The sequence below is a fragment of the Balaenoptera physalus genome (genome assembly GCF_965194825.1).
Source record: "Balaenoptera physalus genome assembly, chromosome: 5".
NCBI classification, from domain to species: domain Eukaryota; kingdom Metazoa; phylum Chordata; class Mammalia; order Artiodactyla; family Balaenopteridae; genus Balaenoptera; species Balaenoptera physalus.
Window position 1 is genome coordinate 127,509,575 of NC_138884.1, and position 21,238 is coordinate 127,530,812.

General features: G+C 35.7%; 1 long non-coding RNA gene and 1 pseudogene across 3 annotated transcripts in view; one reads left to right on the top strand and one right to left on the bottom strand.

The window, feature by feature from the left end:
- Positions 1–18,463, bottom strand: part of LOC309661388 — a 141,563-nt gene extending 123,100 nt beyond the window's left edge. For both annotated transcript variants that reach the window (XR_014264008.1, XR_014264009.1), the window contains exon 1: positions 17,843–18,463. This is a non-coding gene — a long non-coding RNA (uncharacterized lncRNA). The remainder of the gene's footprint in view (positions 1–17,842) is intronic.
- LOC309661286 (dnaJ homolog subfamily A member 1 pseudogene) lies at positions 1,409–2,883 on the top strand (annotated as a pseudogene). The gene has a single exon. The product of its transcript is annotated as a dnaJ homolog subfamily A member 1 pseudogene (transcript).
- Positions 18,464–21,238: the final 2,775 nt, after the last annotated feature.

Below are 21,238 nucleotides of genomic sequence, written 5' to 3' on the forward strand. Positions count from 1 at the left end.
AGTGACCTGGAAGATAAAATACTGGAAATAACTACTTCAATGCAGAATAAAGAAAAAAGAATGAAAAGAATTGAGGACCATCTCAGAGACCTCTGGGACAAAAATAAACACACCAACATTCGAATTATAGGGGTCCCAGAAGAAGAGAAAAAGAAAGGGCCTGAGAAAACATTTGAAGAGATTATTGTCGAAAACATCCCTAACATGGGAAAGAAAACAGTCAATCAAGTCCAGGAAGGGCAGAGTGTCCCATACAGGATAAATCCAAGGAGAAACACACCAAGACACATATTAATCAAACTATTAAAAATTAAATTCAAAGAAAAAATATTAAAAGCAGCAAGGGAAAAGCAACAAATAACATACAAGGGAATCCCCATAACGTTAACAGCTGATCTTTCAGCAGAAACTCTGCAAGCCAGAAAGGAGTGATAAGACATACTTAAAGTGATGAAAGAGAAGAACCTACATCCAAGATTACTCTACCCAGCAAGGATCTCATTCAGATTTGAAGGAGAATTTAAAACCTTTACAGACAAGCAAAAACTAAGAGAATTCAGCACCACCAAACCAGCTTTACAACAAATGCTAAAGGAACTTCTCTAGGCAGGAAACACAAGAGAAGGAAAAGGCCTAACAACACAAACCCAAAACAATTAAGAAAATGGTAATAGGAACATACATATCGATAATTACCTTAAATGTAAATGGATTAAATGCTCCAACCAAAAGACACAGACTGGCTGAACAGATACAATAACAAGACCCATATATATGCTGTCTACAAGCGACCCACTGCATACTTAGGGACACATACAGACTGAAAGTGAGGTGATGGAAAAAGATATTCTATGCAAATGGAAATCTAAAGAAAGCTGGAGTAGCAATTCTCATATCAGACAAAATAAATTTTAAAATAAAGAACATTACAAAATACAAAGAACACTACATAATAATCAATGGAAAACTCCAAGAGGAATATATAACAATTGTAAATATTTATGCACCCAACATAGGAGCAACTCAATACTTAAGGAAAATGCTAACAGCCATAAAAGGGGAAATCAACAGTAACACAATCATAGTAGGGGACTTTAACACCCCAATTTCACCAATGGACAGATCAACCAAAATGAAAATAAATATGGAAACAAAAGCTTTAAATGATACATTAAACAAGATGGAATTAATTGATATTTATAGGACATTCCATCCAAAAACAACAGAATACACTTTCTTCTCAAGTGCTCATGGAACAATCTCCCGAAGAGATCATATCTTGTGTCACAAATCAAGCCTCGGTAAATTTAAGAAAACCAAAGTTGTATCAAGTATCTTTTCTGACCAGAACACTATGAGACTATATATCAATTACAGAAAAAAACTGTAAAAAATACAAACAGGGAACTTTCCAGAACGCTCGGTGGAAAGGCTGAGGAGCGGCAGCTGCCCGAGCTGTGCACGGCAATGCGCTCCTTCCTGCTCCCCCACACCAGCATCGGCCCCTCACCGGCTGTAGGAAATGGTGAAAGAAACCACTTATTATGATGTTTTGGGGGTCAAACCCAATGCCATCCAAGAAGAATTGAAAAAGGCTTACAGGAAACTGGCCTTGAAGTACCACCCTGATAAGAATCCAAATGAAGGAGAGAAGTTTAAACAGATTTCTCAAGCTTACGAAGTGCTCTCTGATGCAAAGAAAAGGGAATTATATGACAAAGGAGGAGAGCAGGCAATTAAAGAAGGTGGAGCAGGTGGCGGTTTTGGCTCCTCCATGGACATCTTTGATATGTTTTTTGGAGGAGGAGGAGGCAGGATGCAGAGAGAAAGGAGAAGTAAAAATGTTGTGCATCAACTCACAGTAACCTTAGAAGATTTATATAATGGTGCAACAAGAAAACTAGCTCTGCAAAAGAATGTGATTTGTGACCAATGTGAAGGCCGAGGTGGTAAGAAAGGAGCAGTAGAGTGCTGTCCCAATTGCCGAGGTACTGGAATGCAAATAAGAATTCATCAGATAGGACCTGGAATGGTTCAGCAAATTCAGTCTGTCTGCATGGAGTGCCAGGGCCATGGGGAGCGGATCAGTCCTAAAGATAGATGTAAAAGCTGCAATGGAAGGAAGATAGTTCGAGAGAAGAAAATTCTAGAAGTTCATATTGACAAAGGCATGAAAGATGGCCAGAAGATAACATTCCATGGTGAAGGAGACCAAGAACCAGGACTGGAGCCAGGAGATATTATCATTGTTTTAGATAAGAAGGACCATGCTGTTTTTACTCGATGAGGAGAAGACCTTTTCATGTGTATGGACATACAGCTGGTTGAGGCATTGTGTGGCTTCCAAAAGCCAATATCTACTCTTGACAACCGAACCATAGTCATCACTTCTCATCCAGGTCAGATTGTCAAGCATGGAGATATCAAGTGTGTGTTAAATGAAGGCATGCCAATTTATCATAGACCATATGAAAAGGGTCGTCTGATCATTGAATTTAAGGTAAACTTTCCTGAGAATGGCTTTCTCTCCCTGGATAAACTCTCATTGCTGGAAAAACTCCTACCTGAGAGGAAGGAAGTAGAAGAGACTGATGAAATGGACCAGGTAGAACTAGTGGACTTTGATCCAAATCAGGAAAGACGGAGCCATTACAATGGAGAAGCATATGAGGATGATGAACATCATCCTCAGGGTGGTGTTCAGTGTCAGACCTCCTAATGGGGCCAGTGAATAACACTCACTGCTGGCATTTTATTTGCAGTAGTGATTGAGTGAAGGACTATAATCATAATATGCTCACTACTTGCTATTGTTTGTTTTAATATTCAACTATAGTAGTGTTTTAAAAGTTAAATGAAGAATAAACTCAAATATAAATGCTCTGACTTTGCCCTGTATGTATGATGACTTCAGTGTGCAAGATAAGTTTAATACTTGTAAAAACTACTTTAAAAAATTTCCCCTAGCATTTGTTAGGCCATACTTTGTGATTGATTTCAGCTATGTACATGGAATAGCTTAGACTGAAATGCCAGTTATATGTATTGGCTTCAGTGTATGACCCTTAATTGTTAAGCTATGAGTTAAAACTGTATTTAACTGGCAGTCAGACAAAGAATCTGTAGAGAAGTGTTGGTCTGTATAGTGGTATTAAGTGGGATTCATTGTGATGCCTCTGCATTTACTCTATTGCCTTAACTGTTACTTGAAGATGGCATGCTATATAATTTAATTTAGCCTGTGGTATCAGTGATAGAAATGATACCTTTCCAAAGAAGGGGTTTATCATATAACGTGCTGCTTCTTGAGGGCTTGCACTTGTAGAATTGCATTCCCTTCTGCTGTGCCATCTTTTTTTAATATATCTAGCTATTGGTCCTGGTTACTTTTTTTTTTTTTTTGCTTCCTTCTCTTTGGACCACAGTAAGCCTTAGAGTAGTCACTTCTGGAGCAAGGTAATTTAGAGGTTAGAGTGATGAGACCTTTACATGGAGAAGTAATTTGCATGTATGAGTTAGGAAGGTGTTTTGCAGGTATGTTACAGGCTTACTTTAAACCATTTAACTTATGCTCCAAAGTAACTGTAATTTAATGTTGGTAGAATAGCAAATTATGAATAGCTTTAATTGTATGTTTAAAGTCATATGTTCACAAGCTTAAATCTGGATATCAGAATTTAAGCAATTCTTGAAATGTATGCATGTCTCCTTAATATACTGATTCAAAGCAAAAAAAAAAAAAATACAAACACATGGAGGCTAAACAATATGCTACTAAATAACCAAGAGATCACTGAAGAAATCAAAGAGGAAATCAAAAATACCCAGAAACAAATGTCAATGAAAAAGCAATGTCCTAAAACCTATGAGATGCAGCAAAAACAGTTCTAAGAGGGAAGTTTATAGCAATACAATCCTACCTCAAGAAACAAGAAACATCTCAAATAAACAACCTAACCTTACACTTAAAGCAAGTAGAGAAAGAAGAACAAAAAAACCCCCAAAATTAGCAGAAGGAAAGAAATCATAAAGATCAGATCAGAAACAAAGAAAAAAGAAGTGATGGAAATAACAGCAAAGATCAATAAAACTAAAAGCTGGTTCTTTGAGAAGATAAACAAAATTGATAAACTATTAGCCACTCATCAAGAAAAAAAGGGAGAAGACTCAAATCAATAGAATTAGAAATGAAAAAGGAGAAGTAACAACTCACACTGCAGAAATACAAAGGATCGTGAGAGATTACTACAAGCAACAATGTGCCAATAAAATGGACAACCTAGAAGAAATGGACAAATTCTTAGAAAAGCACAACCTTCTGAGACTGAACCAGGAAGAAATAGAAAATATAAACAGACCAATCACAAGAACTGAAATTGAAACTGTGATTTAAAATCTTCCAACAAACAAAAGCCCAGGACCAGATGGCTTCACAAGCAAATTCTATCAAACATTTAGAGAAGAGCTAACACCTGTCTTTCTCAAAATCTTCCAAAATATAGCAGAGGGATGAACACTCCCAAACTCATTCTATGAGGACACCATCACCCTGATACCAAAACCAGACAAAGATGTTACAAAGAAAGAAAACCACAGGCCAATTTATCACTGATGAACATAGATGCAAAAATTCTCAACAAATTCCTAGCAAACAGAACCCAACAGCACATTAAAAGGATCATACACCATGATCAAGTGGGGTTTATCCCAGGATTGCAAGTATTCTTCAATATATGTAAATCAATCAATGTGATACACCATATTAACCAAATGAAGGATAAAAACCATATGATCATCTCAATAGATGCAGAAAAAGCTTTTGACAACATTCAACACCCACTTATGACAAAAACTCTCCAGAAAGTAGGCATAGAGGGAATTTACCCCAGCATAATAAAGGCCATATATGACAAACCCACAGCCAACATCGTTCTCAATGGTGAAAACCTGAAACCATTTCCACTAAGATCAGGAACAAGACAAGGTTGCCTACTCTCACCACTATTATTCAACACAGTTTTGGAAGTTTTAGCCACAGCAATCAGAAAAGAAAAGGAATCCAAGTTGGAAAAGAAAGTGAAACTGTCACTGTTTGCACATGACATGATACTATACATAGAGAATCCAAAACATGCTACCAGAAAACTACTGGAGGTAATCAATGAATTTGGTAAAGTAGCAGGTTATAAAGTTAATGCAGAGAAATCTCTTGCATTCCTATACACTAATGATGAAAAATCTGAAAGAGAAATTAAGGAAACACTCCCATTTACCATCGTAACAAAAAGAATAAAATACCTGGGAATAAACCTACCTAAGGGGGCAAAGTCCTGTATGCAGACAACAATAAGACACTGACGAAAGAAATTAAAGATGATACAAACATGGAGAGATATACCATGTTCTTGGATTGGAAGAATCAACATTGTGGAAATGACTATACTACCCAAAGCAATCTACAGATTCAATGCAATCCCTATCAAACTACCAATGGCATTCTTCACAGAACTAGAACAAAAAATTTCACAATTTGTATGGTAGCACAAAAGACCCTGGATAGCCAAACAATCTTGAGAAAGAAAAACGGAGCTAGAGGAATCAGGCTCCCTGACTTCAGACTATACTACAAAGCTACAGTAATCAAGACAGTATGGTACTGGCACAAAAACAGAAATATAGACCAATGGAACTGGATAGAAAGCCCAGAGATGAACCCACACACATATGGTTACCTTATCTTTGATAAAGGAGGCAAGAATATACAATGCAGAAAAGACAGCCTCTTCAATAAGTGGTGCTGGGAAAACTGGGCAGCTACATGTAAAAGAATGAAATTAGAATTATCCCTAACACCATACACAAAAAATAAACTCAAAATGGATTAAAGACCTAAATATAAGACCAGACACTATAAAACCCTTAGAGGAAAGCATAGGCAGAGCACTCTATGACATAAATCGCAGCAAGATCCTTTTTGACCCAGCTCTGAGAGAAATGGAAATAAAAACAAAAATAAACTAATGGGACCTAATGAAACTTAAAAGCTTTTGCACAGCAAAAGAAACCATAAACAAGATGAAAAGACAACCCTCAGAATGGGAGAAAATATTTGCAAATGACAAAGAATTAATCTCCAAAATTTACAAGTAGCTCATGCAGCTCAATATCAAAAAAATGAACAACCCAATCCAAAAATGGGCAGAAGACCTAAATAGACATTTCTCCAAAGAAGATATACAGATTGCCAACAAACACATGAAAGGATGCTCAACATCACTAATCATTAGAGAAATGCGAATCAAAACTACAATGAGGTATCACCTCACACCAGTCAGAATGGCCATCATCAAAAAATCTACAAACAATAAATGCTGGATAGGGTGTGGAGAAAAGGGAACCCTCTTGCACTGTTGGTGGGAATGTAAATTGATACAGCCACGATGGAGAACAGTATGGAGGTTCCTTAAAAAACTAAAAATAGAACTACCATACGACCCAGCAATCCCACTACTGGGCATATACCCTGAGAAAACCATAATTCAAAAAGAGTCATGTACACAATGTTCATTGCAGCTCTTTTTACAATAACCAGGACATGGTAGCAACCTAAATGTCCATCGACAGCTGAATGGGTAAAGAAGATGTGGCACATATATACAATGGAATATTACTCAGCCATAAAAAAGAAACAAAATTGAGTTATTTGTAGTGAGGTGGATGGACCTAGAGTCTGTCATACAGAGTGAAGCAAGTCATAAAGAGAAAAACAAATACCGTATGCTAATGCATATATACGGAATTAAAAAAAAATGGTACTGATGAACCTAGTGGCAGGACAGGAATAAGGACACAGACATAGAGAATGGACTTGAGGACATGGTGGCGGGTGGGGGAAGCTGGGGGAAGTGAGAGAGCAGCATTGACATAAATACACTGCCAAATGTAAAATAGATAGCTAGTTGGAAGCTGCTTCATAGCACAGAGAGATCAGCTCGGTGCTTTGTGACCACCTAGAGGGGTGGGATAGGGAGGGTGGGAGGGAGACACAAGAGGCAGGGGATGTGTGGATATATGTATACATATAGCTGATTCACTTTGTTATATAGCAGCAACTAACACAACAATGCAAAGCAGTTATACTCCAATAAAGATATTTTTAAAAAGTAAAGAAATAAAAATAAATAAAAATTTAAACAAAACAAGAAAAAAACATTAATTCTTCCAATCCAAAAAAAAGAAAATATTTCGTAAGACTTAATTAAAATGCCTAAAATTAAGTAAAGTTTTGTTTTATTTTAAATTTTTAATTTTATTTTATTTAACTTTTCAATTACAATGTATATCATTCTTTTTAACTTTAATATATGATTCTGAATATTTCAGTAAAAATATTCTTTGAAAATATAAATACTATGTCATTTTATAGACTTTTACATTTAATCTAATTTTTAATGAAATTACAACCAAATTTGAAAACGTTAAATACAATTACTTTTATTTTTTAATTCTTTAAATAATTGAGAATGAGGCAATTAAGATTTGGAAAAATAAAACTATAATAATAAATATCAGAAAAATTCTAAAAGGAGAAAAAGAAAACAAAAATCTTTAAATATGCAGTCCTATTATATTTTTTAAAAACCTTTAAATAATGAAAGTGAACATACATCTATAATGCATGATCCACTTGAAATTTATGAAGAGAACAAAACCAGGTCTTTATTAGATGAATATTAATTACTGGCAAAAGCCATGAGAATGCAAGTATATTTCCATGTGTACTCCAGTCTCTGCCCTGAAAGGATGAGTTCCATGGCCCCAAGGAGAATGACATTCTCCACAAGAGCTGTCTGAGATCTAATTAATTTGTCAGACATGCTACTGCAGAGATTTTAACGTCAAAATCAGAAGCCTGAGAGGAATGAAGTGAAAGATAAGGTGTATAGAAGAGCTTGGGGCCCTAACCAAGAGACTTCTAGTTGCAAGTGCTGTAACTGTAATTTAAAACACCAAGCAGAGAAAATGGCACAAGGAAACTCTTACCCAATGCTAAAATTTATAAACTTTTGGTTATGTCACTAAACATCAGATAAAATGGTCCCAAAAATGTTGCTATGTGCAATTAACTAATCAAATTTGAGAGCAGAGCTTGGGATTTTCTTGCTTGAAATGTCAAGGTAGGCATATTCTTTGAAAAGTATGGGACATTGAAGGATAGGTTTGAGAATAAGAAAATATTGATACTTTCAGATGAAGAGGTAAATGGTCAGATTTTTTACTTTAGGGAACATAACTGTTAGAACATGTTTCAAGACAGATTAGCACAGGGAGTTTCTGGGTAAGGCTGAATATTAAAACTATTGTTAAAACACACAATCCTGCATGAGGCTGTGTCAATCAGGAGAAAGCATTTTACAGACTCTAAATAAATGGAAAGTAAGTGACTTAGGCCACCCTGTGGCATTTATGCCAACCCACACTTCTCACAGCCTGTCCTCCAGAATGTTGCAGTTCTCAGCAGAACACTAAGGCAGGCTCATTACTCGGGGACAGGAAGATCCTCTGAGGGCTGGCTTGACCTTGAGAATCTCCCATTGCGTTCCCAGCTTCTCTCAGACTGCGTGACATTCTTGGATGCTCTCATCCACTCTTCATTCTTTCTCTCAAGGGCAATCATGCATCATGGCCCAACGGCTCTTCTAGCCGTTCCAGAATTCACACCACTTTTTCACACATGGATAATTCCCCTAATAATATTCTAATATGTTTAATCCCATCTTCACATCTGTTTCTCAAAGGACCTAGACTAACACAAGGGCAGAGACAGTAGAGGAGTTTATAACAAGCAATTCTGGAAGTAAAATTAACAGGAAATATTAGCTGGTTTTGTGAAGCAGAAGAAATAAGAAGCAAGTACTACTCAAGTGTGAAATGGTGATCACATTAAATGAGGTTTCAAAAAGGGAGGAAAGAGTACTTGAAGGAAAAATTATGAGTTCAATTTTGGGACATGTCCCGAATGAGATATTATGGGTCCTCTGGGGAATGATGCTTAGCAGACAGTTATAAGTATTCATCATCAACTCATAACACAGACAAAGGCCAGAGAGTATGTTTGATGGTCATACAAATTAAGAAAACTACTGAAAAATAGACCAATTTGTCAAGACTTTATACTACTTGCAAGCTAACAAGTTAGCCTGCCACAGTTTTGTGGATGCTGGTAGAAGATGTGAGACTCCTGGATCAGAGACTAACAGTTTGTTACTCATGGCAAAAAAATTAGCCAGCGTATCACCATTGCACTGGTGCCACAAGCCCCAGTTTTCACAGGGCCACATAAAGAGGACCAGATGACACCTGAATGCTTAGAGAGTTGCATTATAGAAGACTTAGAGCTTAGGAGTCCCAATACTGGATAATGAGTAGTTAATATGTCTGTTCTTTCCTATGTGAGAGATACTATCCCTATTTTCCAAGACTGTTTTCAACTCAAACATCTTTGAGAAGACAGCCTAAAAGTAAGAAAATTCTATAGCTTGCTCACACAAGGTACAGAAAAAGAAACCCAAGAAAAATTGTCTTCCAACACAAATAACTAGCAAACATTTTAAAACAATCAAAATGTCTTGAAAAACTGGAGTGCCAGTTTAGAAAATTAGGTGCCATTTCCCACCTCAGGTTAGAAAACGTGGTTGTGTGTGTGTGTGTATTTGTACATTTGTGTCAATGTGTATGCTTATGCATATGCTTTGTTTTGTTTTCTGAACCCATTCAGGTCTAGAAAGGTGTTTTAGTACTCGATGGTTGCCATAACAAATTACTACAAATTGAGTGGCTTAAAAACAGCAGAAATTAAGAAGCCAAGAGTATAAAATGGGGAAAGGTCAGTCTCTTCAATAAATGGTGCTGAGAAAACTGGACAGCCACATGCAAAAGAGTGAAACTGGACCGCTGTCTTACACCATACACAAAAATTAACACAAAATGAATTAAAGACAACCTAAAACCATAAAACTCCTAGAAGAAAACATAGGTGGGTAAGCTCCTTGACAATGGTCTTGGCAATGATTTTTTGGATCTGAAACCAAAAGCAAAGGCAACAATAGTAAAAGTAAACAAGTGGGACTACATCAAACTAAAAAACTTCTGCACAGTAAAGGAAATCATCAACAAAATGAAAAGGCAAGCTACTGAACGAGATAAAATATTTGCATATCATGTATCTGAAAGGGGTTAATATCTGAAATATATAAAGAACTCATATAACTCAATAGCAAAAAAAGGTATGAGTGAAAAATGGAAGATCTGAATAGACATTTTTCCGAAGAAGATATACAGATGGCCAACAGGTATGTGAAAAGATGTTCAATATCACTAAACATCAGGGAAATGCAAATCAAAACCACAACAAGATAACTCACTGTTTGAATGGCTATTATCAAAAAGATAAGAAATAACAAGTGTTGACAAGGATGTGGACAAAAGGGAACGCTTATGCACTGTTGGTGGGAATGTAAATTGGTGCAGTCTTTCTGCAAAACACTATGGAGTTTTCTCAAAAATTTAAAAATAGAACTACCATACAACCCAGCAATCCCACTTCTGAGAATTTATCCAAAGAAAACAAAAACACTAACTTGAAAAGATGTATGCACCCCCATGTTCATTGCAGCATTTCCAATAGCCAAGATAAGGAAACAACCTAAGTGTTCACCAATGGATGAATAAAGAAAATGTGATATACACACACACAATGGAATATTATTCAGCCATAAAAAAGAACAAAATCTTGCCATTATCAACATGCATGGACCTCAAGGGCATTATACAAAGCGAAGTAAGTCAGATAGAGAAAGACAAATACCGTATAATTTAATTTATATGTGTAATCTAAAAAACAAAAAAGCAAGCAAACAAACAACCAAGCTCATAGATAAAGAGAACAGATAGTTGATTGCCAGAGGCAGGGAGTAGGGAGTGGGCAAAATGGGTAAAGTGGGTCAAAAGGTAAAAATTTCCAGTTATAAAATATGTAAGTCATGAGAATATAATTACAGCATGGTGGTTATAGTTAATACACTGTATTACATATTTGAAAGTTGCTAAGAAAGTAAATCGTAGAAGTTCTCCTCACAAGAAAAAAAATTTAATTATATATGGTGACTGATGTTAACTGTTCGAATATAAAAATGTTTTCCAGGAATATTCCTACCACATACCATGAGCCCTGACACAAAGGTGCTGGGCCAGTGGCCACACTGAGATACTGAAGTAGCTTACAGCATTTGCAACTAGATAAATGTGGCTGGGGAGTAGACAGGTATAGAGACAAAATACACAGTGTCATTTGAACCTTTCAGCTTGTGTATGAAAGAAATCTGATACAGCTTTCTCCACATTTGACAATTTAAAAAATCACTTGGTATTATTAACCACAATTTGGGAAGTTAACATTTTTATAACCTATTAATACTAAAAACAAAAATTTTGACCATTCACGCTGGAAAAAAATCTTTCTGGTCTCTCTATAGGAAATTATATTACAAAACCATTATCATCATGGGCTTCCCTGGTGGCGCAGTGGTTGGGAGTCCGCCTGCCGGTGCAGGGGACACTGGTTCGAGCCCTGGTCTGGGAGGATCCCGCATGCCGCGGAGCGACTGGGCCCGTGAGCCACAATTGCTGAGCCTGCGCGTCTGGAGCCTGTGCTCCGCAACAGGAGAGGCCGCCATAGTGAGAGGCCCGCGCACCGTGATGAAGAGTGGCCCCCGCTTGCCGCAACTGGAGAAAGCCCTCACACAGAAACGAAGACCCAACACACCCAAAAAGAAACAAAGAAATAAATTAAAAAAAAAAAAAAACATTATCATAAAAAGAAGCAATTACAACTAAAAGTGTTAAATAAAAAACATTAAAGGGTGAGTCAAACAGTTAATATCATATGTGTTATTTTTCTGTTTTTTTGGCTGTTTGTGATATTTTTTAACCTTAAAATTTGCAATTTGTTGAGATTTTTCCCGTTTTTACTTAATTTTAGCCATATTTAGAATATTTATCCGAGATTCATTTTCATTTCTAATTTTGTATTTGAATTCTTTATTCTTCATCATAAGAAAGGCCTCTAAATTGTCTGCAGCTCAGGCCCTATGAAATCTCCATCTGCTCTAGGAATGAGTTTAAGAGGAGTGTTGGGTAATGAAGCTGATAGGGTTCAGTGGACCACTCTCTCTGTGTGGTAGAAGCATTGTTGGAGTCAGATACTAGGGAGAGAGTAATCATCAATCAAAATTTAATATCATTGTTAATAACCTTAGTCACTTATTTTCATGGCAGTGAGAACCAAAATACACTTCTGTTTTACATATTAATGAGTAGATCCCTTTCAACCTTTAAACTGTTAGTGCAGTTAATTTTTTTTTTTTTTTAACACATCTACTTGCATATTTTATCTGGAAAAAATAGTTAACAGGTTGGATTAGATACAGAGTTTGGCTGATTTTTTCTGTAAAGGACCAGATAGTAAATATTTTAGTCTTTCCAGGTCATGAGGTCTCTGTTGCAACTACTCAACTCTGCCACTGTAGCACGAGAGCAGCAATAGGAATTCCATAAATGAAAGCATGTGGCTGTGTTCCAACAAAACTTAATTTACAAAAACAGGCAGTGGGTCTGTTGGCTATAGTTTGCTGACTGCTGAGCTAGAGAATCTACACGCTCTTAGGTTGAAAGGATGGGCTGATCCTATCAAAATGAAATTCAACAGGGATAAATGCAAAATCTAGCTCTTTGGCTAGAAAATAAAAACAACTACATAATTAGGGAATGGAGTTACTTGAATTAACTTCAGTTTATTCTATGATAGATAGATGACAGATTAGATTAGATAGAGATATGTCTATATCTATCTTTATCTCCTAACTGGTTTAGTTGAACACAGCTTATGCTTCAGCAAATGATGTAGTTGCTAAACAAAAACAACAGTTCATTTAAACAACCTTTAAATTTTGTTAGCAGCAAAATGAAACAGGAAGGGACATAATCATGAAATGATCAGTCTTCTAAATCCACATGAACGCAAATGGAAATGAACATTACTTCTCTATAGTAACGTGTCTATAACATCATTTTTTCGTGTGTAGCATTCGCCAGATAAGACACTGTCATCAGAATAAAGGCACAAAGAATTCTTCTGGGGAAATCAAGTTTTTTTGCAGGAAGATAAAGGGCAGAATGGAAAAGAAAAATCCAGCTCCTGTGCATTTTCCCCTAGTGTAATGAAGGTAGTCAGTGGTCTTAACTATTTCATAGAGAGATGAGCCTGGAGGTTTTTTGATTACTTAAATAAAGGATAAAAAGATAAAGATCTTGCAGGAACACAGCAAGATTCCCGACTTTCAGTAGGAGCCCCAAAGCTGAGTAAATTGTTTTCTTTTTTTTCCTGAAGGGCTCTTACAGAAGTCTTCATGTAGGACAGGTATAAAATAGGTCAACAAACTAGAGTAAATTTAATAGTAGCACAGAAAAGTTATTCAAAGAAATAAAGCACTAATTATCCTCAAGTACATTTATATTATATGCTAGCTTTAAAATTGATACAATATTTCTTATGTGATTTTTTTATAGAGTTAACACTTATAAAAAAAAATATTAAGAGCTTAAGTTTTTTGTACACTAATAAGGCTAACGCTATGGGGGGAATTTCTAAGGAAAATGCAGATTTGACACATTTTTTAAAGGAAGGAATTTGTGGGATTATATTAAAGTTTGCCATCTAGTGACAAAAATCTCAAATTTCATTTCGTTCCTCCAAAGAAAATCTAGCCCTCGGAGGGTAAGCCACATTGCAGCAGTTATGCCTTTAAGCAACATGATTTCTTTTTTTTAATCCCAATATTTATACCTTCGGATGAGTGCCTTTCTTTCCAAAATGGTCACGTTCAGAGGCTAAATACTTATTCTAATGTTTCCCATTATCAAAACATTTTCTGGAATTTCTCTTAAAAATTGCCCTCAGGGCTTGGATCACCACAATAGCTATTAATAAAGCCAACCATAATTTAAGAAAGTCTATATCAAACACTATTTTGTTTGTTTCATTTAAATTCAACATCTGATAGTATCTTCACAAAAACCAAAAGATGGATGTATTCTTGTCTTTTTCATAGATGAAGAAAGTTGGGCCTCGAGAGATTTAATAAATTGCTTAAGATCACACATACTTCATAAGCAGCATAGTAAGAATTTTAAACCAAATTCATCAAACTCAAAATCACTACACTGCGCCACCTCCCATTTAACATGGATGATATTCAAGTTCACATTGTCAATACTTGTGTCTAGTGAATATATTTGATTTAAATATGACAATAAGAAAAATATTTAAACTAAGCATGATGAAAATAGTTGTCAGTAAGATGGGGGAGTTTATGTCCAAAATTGTCTTATTGAATATTAATCTTAAATTTTGTGTGCTTATGGCTAGGAAACTGGCCATATGGAAAATTCTAAAATAGAAATTGAAATACATATAATGCGTCTCAAGTTGATTCCATTGATGAAGAGCACTCCATTGAGTAATTAGTTTTAGGATTTATTTAAATAACAAAAACTTATTGTTGTAATACAGACCCACGCTTATGGAATGGCTATCCATCAACATAATAGATTGCTATCAATACAGGACCAACATCATTGATATTCTGTCCTATTCTGTCTTGAATCTTTAAAGAATTGTCAGAATTTGAAAATCTCTGCCATAATTTGGGTCAGAAGTTATGAAACTCCTGCAGAGTATAAAAATGGCTCATCTTAATGACAAGTTTAGTACAAAAGAAAATTTCAAATTCACCATTAAAGCTAAAGGTCATTCCCAAAGAAAATTTCCTAGAATGATAATTGTGTTTTAAAAGTTCTAGTAAGCCAATGGTACATTTCAGACATAAACTTCACTTTAATCTAAATAAATAAATTACCTAGAATGAAAACTTATCTATTTTTACAAGCTAACATTTTTAGTGTATTTACTATGTATGAGCTAAGGGCTTACACCGATGATTTCTTTTAAATATTAAAACAAATATATAGGTAGTAATATCTTTTTGAATGAATGCTGTGTTAGGCTGCCCAGATGGATTCACCTCTAGCCCCCTTTCAGGACTAAGGCATTTATTCCCCCAGCTGCTGGAAGTATTGGCTGCTAAAGGTTTGCACCTGATTGTTTCTCCAGGACATGCTCTGGAGCCCAAGAGACTGCCTCATTTAAGTTTATGCCTCTCCTGGGGGAACAGCCCACACTATTGAGTGATCAGTGACCTAATACAACAGCCCAACTTTCTTGCATTCATTTGGGATACTTCTGAAGGACAACCCTAGCTCCAGAGCTACCTAGGATCAGCTAAGGATTCTTCTGACTTCAACTTCTTTCCCTCATTTCCTTAGAGGTGCTGTTCCTGTGAGCAATCCCCAATAAATCTCCTGCAGGTAAATTTCCACAACAAAGTCTCATTGTAAGGAGCCTGACAAGACACATTTCTATTGCGTTAATGAAGAAACTGAAGCCTAGAGACCAAGTAATACGTTAGTGTTTTCACAGATAACAAAAAGTAAAGCTGGGATTTTAAGTTACAAAATCTGACTCCAGAGCTCCTGCTTTTAACCATCATGCCACTTTACCTACTCCATTAAAAGCACCATATCGATTTCAACAAAATCACAGCATGATATTCTTGGGAGAAAAAGTGGCATTGTAACAGTAGGTTATTCAAGAAGATAAAGATTTGCCATTTAAATACATTTAACTCATTTTCAGAATATGAGAGTCTCTTCTAAAGTTTATATTCAAATGCCTTGGAATTATAAAACATATAAATTTTATGAAAATCTTAATGTATTTAGAATACACACAAGAAATGCAAAAGACACTTTTTGACAGAATCCACAATATGTAGTAATTTTGGCTAGTTATTAGTATTGACATCATGTCTTTACAATAAACCATGCATTGAAGTTCTTTCTAAGCAAGTACAATTGTTTATCTGATTTAAATATTTAAGACAGATGTATTGGCAGGAATGAACAAACAAAATATAATGCACAAATATTCACGGCATCTTTAGTGGGCTGTAAATAAAGAAGTGCCACGTTGTAAACAATCCTTATCCTTAATGACTTCTACTTGAAAAAGGGAAAGAAACTATCAGGGAAATATAATTTAAAAGGGAAAAAAAACTACAAACCCCCCAAAAAAATTTTTTTCTCTCAACCCAGAAAACCTCTCCACAAATGCAGTGGAGTCCGAAAACAGTTATATTATTAAATAAACATTAAACCAAAATGTGATACATTCCATTGGCTATCTGCTAATAAATTGGGAAGACAGAAGTCTTCCTTTCTTATACAGCCAAGCAGATACAACTCATTACAAGATCGACAGTGGTTAGTCTTCAAGCACAATGACAGGACAGTGCCTTTTGTCACAAATAGTTTATGCTAACTCTACCTGGTAATTGGGGTGGCCATCTGTTTCAGCTTACGGGGTTTACCCTGAGGAAAAGCAAACTTCTCCTACTTTATGTCAGGAGGTTGCTCTGCAGCTCAGGGCAAGGTGCCCACTGCAGTTGGACTCCGATCTTCCCAGAGCAGCTGGGAGAGAGGGACCCTTTCTTGACGACCACGTTTGAAAGAGATGGTGACCAGGTCCTTGAGAAAAAACATTCCTGGGTAACAAAACTGACAAAAGGCCTACCTAGCTTTGTCTAAAGTAAATTCTCTAAGAAAAAGGAGAGGAGGGAAATCACTTCCCTTATTTTCAGAGAGAATTAAGCGTTTTTTAAGTTTTCTTTGTCCTTACAAAAGCAGCAGTTAGGAGATAAGAGCTTAGGCAAATTGTAGTTCCAGGAAAACCTACAACCCACAATTCCTGTTTGTTTTTAACTCTCTCCTCCATATTAATGAACAAATTGTCTTGGTACTCAGTACCTTGCTGCTTCTAAATACCTGGAACATGCTGTTTATTCCTTTTAAAGTATTTATCACTGGAGCCAAAATGATCTATTTTGTGTAGAAAAGCGTAGAGAAAAACTGACAGTTGCTTATAATTTGCCAAGAAAATGGAAACTACATAGGGTTGCACCAAAATATTAATTATACTCAGGAAAAGAGTAAAAGAATGGAGACACCATTTTTGATATTTAAGATTGACACTGTATAATTATTTGATCCTGAGTGTTTTTCATTATTCTCTCTTAAAAATATTAACCAACCTCAAAATAATGCAATGGATTATTGCATTTAAAAAAAAAAACAAACAAAAAAACAGTATACTTAATGTGGGAGTGGCATATGTTTCACCAGGCTTCCCTGCTCTTGAAAGTCATTAATACTTAACTTAGTCCATTTAGAATTAATTATCTCAGGAATCAGTGCTCCAATGACAATATTCTTAACCTACAGCCAGCACCACAGATGGCTGAACACAAATCTCTTTTTTTTCCCTTTTAAACATAATAAGCCTTTTTTCTCTGGAGGAAAATTTATATATACATCATATCCTACAGTTGTATCTGTCAACAACAAAATGTACATAGATCTGTAACAATAATGCTTGAGAGATTGTGTAGAAAGAAAATATTTTAAAAGATGCCACTTTCAACATATACTTCTTTTTTGTTAAAAGACATTCTGCAGAACAAAGCTCAGAACCCCATGGAAATCAATTCCCAAATGAATCTGTAAGCCCTCAAGGATACTTCCCTGCTCTTTTGTAACTAATTGTATTGACAGCTGGTAGTTCCTACTTTGAGACAATTTCTCTTCTCACCGCATTTTTATTGAAACATACCTTGTTGTAGTATTGACCTTACACCATGAGGAAGCAGTGAAAAATAGCAAACTCCCCTGGGTCCTGACAGATGGTTTTAGTATTCAGCTTTGCTGTCAGAATAGGACCTCACAGCATATGCAAGGCAAAGGAACATCAGCCTACAAAGGGAAAATGAAATGTTATCTGAATTAAAGGGGCAATGTGGCAATTCACAAATAATATTTGTGCTCAATCCTCTATTTCAAGGATAAAGCATCTCCAGTTGCAAAATAATTTCCCAATTCTAAAGATGAAATACAAATGGGCCAAATACGTGTACTACAAATGTATGTGCCAAAGTGAATCATGCATAGCCAAAATATTCACAAAACTCTAAGCTCTGTCCTTATTAAGTAAAATATTATCGAAATGTTCATATTTTATTTTAACATAAAAGATAAACAAATATTGTTTATTTGAATATGCAAATATTATTGAATATGCAAATTTTGTGCCATTTAGGCAACACATCATTATTAACATAGCACACTGAAAACTTATGAAATCATTTACTTTTTAATGGACTTTCAATGTCAAGTGAATGAACATTATAACATTTTTAAATGAAATTTTAAAATGTAATTTATTAGAGAAGAACATATTTGAAACAAGTATTTATCTTTTTATTGATGTGGTATTCTAGGCACAAATTTGAATTATATTTTTAAATTCAATATATTGAATCTTCTATGACTAATCTTCCATTCCCATTCCCACTCTTTCTGGTTCCTTCTAACCTGTGTGATCCTGCCTTTTACCTTATCTCCCTGCCTCCCTTTTGTCCCTACTCCATCCCATTCTTCATTATCTCAGCAGTGTTGTCTTTCCCAAACACAGATCTGATTATGCCACTTCCTTGCTTAAAATTTCCCAATGATACTCAATTTCCTGGAAAATAATGTTCAAATCTCTTAGCAAAAAATTCAAAGCCTTTCATAATACGGCTTCTATTTACTTTTTTCCATCCTCATGACTAATTCCCATCCCAAGCTTTATTCAACTGCCCTGTGGTAAACATATCCTATGAAGATTCCCCAATGATTTATGCCTTTGTATCACTGCCTCTCATCAAGTGTGACTTGCTTCTCACCAATACATTATGGCAAACATGATGGGACGTCACAGGCTTAGACTGTGTTATATGGCAAAAACAATGGGAAGTAAATATGACCATTACATTACATAAGACCCCACCTTAGCCGACCAGAGAGAGAGGGAGACTTTCCCTTCTTGGCTCTGAAGAAGGAAGCTGCCATGTTGTGAGAGAGCCTATGAAGAGGGCCACATGGCAAGGAACTGCGGGAGGCACATGGTAGCCTTGGCCAACCACCACTAAGAAAATGAGGACCTTAGTCAAACAGCCATAAAAAATTCATTATGCCTACAACCTAAATATGCATGGAAATGGATTCTTCCCTAGTCAGGCCTCCAGATGAGAATGAACTATGCTGATACCTTGGTTCCAGCCTTGTGGGATCTTGAGCTGAGAATCCAGCTAAACCATTCTCAGACTCCTGACTCACAGAAACCATGAGATTAAAAAAAAATGTGCTGTTTTAAGCTGCTAAATTTGTGGTAATTTCTTTTTTGCAGCAATAGATGAATACATGCCTTTAGTCTCTTGAACTTTCCACACTTGTTCATACCTCTAGCCATCACTCATGCTGCTATGTCCTTCCCACTATCTCTGACTAAAAAACTCCTGTGCATGTTTGAATATTTTTGCTTCATTATCTTCTCTTTGAAGATGTCTCTGGCCTAAACTTTTAGAATCAAACACTCTTTTTCTGCACTCCCATATAACGATTCTAGGTCAAATACAGTATCTTGTATAATGTATACTTGCTAAGTGCTCTTTCTCTACCTTTCTTCCCCCCATGTTTATGCATGTATGTAGGTGTACACAGAGAAATACCTTCAAATTATAGTCTAATATATGCAAAAGTCTAATATATATATGTGTAGTCTAATATATTGCAAAAGAAGGAACTTTTATTTATTTCTATTTCTCTACTATCAAGCATGAGTATGTGGTACATGTTTGTGTGCATTAAATGAGTATTAGTAGTCATTATTTCAAGTATTAAAAACTATTATAATATAATAATTATAATAAGAATCCTGTCATTAATACACACTATGTCCCAGGTACTATGCTAAACACTTTACATACATTTACATAAGTGTGATGACTCAGATTTTAAAGTTGAAAAAGCTGGAATTTGAACATGTAGCTGGATTTGTGCTATTTTTAGATTCCCATCGTCTCGTTTATACCCTGCCTTTTTTCAACCATATTTCCTTTGGCAATCTACACTTTCTCGTTCCACATATCTTGACAAGACAATCTATAATGAATGTTAGTCCTCTCGTGCCACATGGGAAGTCTCGTGACCCAAGCTAGGCTAACCAGACTCTTCCCTCAGATTTGAAATGAGGGGAGTAGGAGACAGCACACCATTCTTTATCTTGCATATACATACAGTGTATGTGTGGAACTGCTAGTGGCCACTTTTCCGAATATTAAAGAGGAAACTACAAGCAGACTGAAATCAATACATTGAGGAAATCAGAACTAACACATGTAGCAAGAAACAGAACTTTGCCTAACTTGTTTGAGCTCCTGGATTGAGCAGTTACTGAAAGGAATCTTAGCCCTGAGAGGTATATGAATTAATAATTCCCTTTTAAGCTTGAGCTAATTTGCTTTGGATTTCTCCTGAAAAATACAAAGCCCAGTGTCTTTGGTTTGACAGTAAATGATAAAATTAGGATCTGAACTCAGCTCTGCCTGAATCCAAAGTTCATGGGGTTTTTTTTTGATGTGGACTATTTTATTTAAAGTCTTTATTAAATTTGTTACAATATTGCTTCTATTTTATGTTTTTTGGGTGGCAAGGCATGTGGGATCTTAGCTCCCTGACCAGGGATCAAACCTGCACCCCCTGCATTGGAAGGTGAAGTCTTAACCACTGGACCACCAGGAAAGTCCCCAAAGTTTGTGTTTTAAAACAGTTTTTTGCTTTCTCCCCAAATAGAATGTAAACTCTTAATAAGAACCCTGAATTAAATGTCCTTATATACATTATACAATCAACAAGGTGCCAACATTATAATAACGATAGTAATTTATTGTCCACCTGTAATAAAAATGCTTACAATAATACTATTTTATATATTATTTATCGTATATATTTTAGTTATATTTTTATAGATTGACAATAAATAGGTGTGAACTGATAAGCAGTGGTGGAAGCCTATACTTCACAAGTTTATCCCTTAATAAAAAGTCAAATAAAACTTTGGAGTTCCATGTAGTTTGGTTTATAGAGGAGTCAAGGACACAGAGAAATGCAAGAATCAAATGCTAGCAAG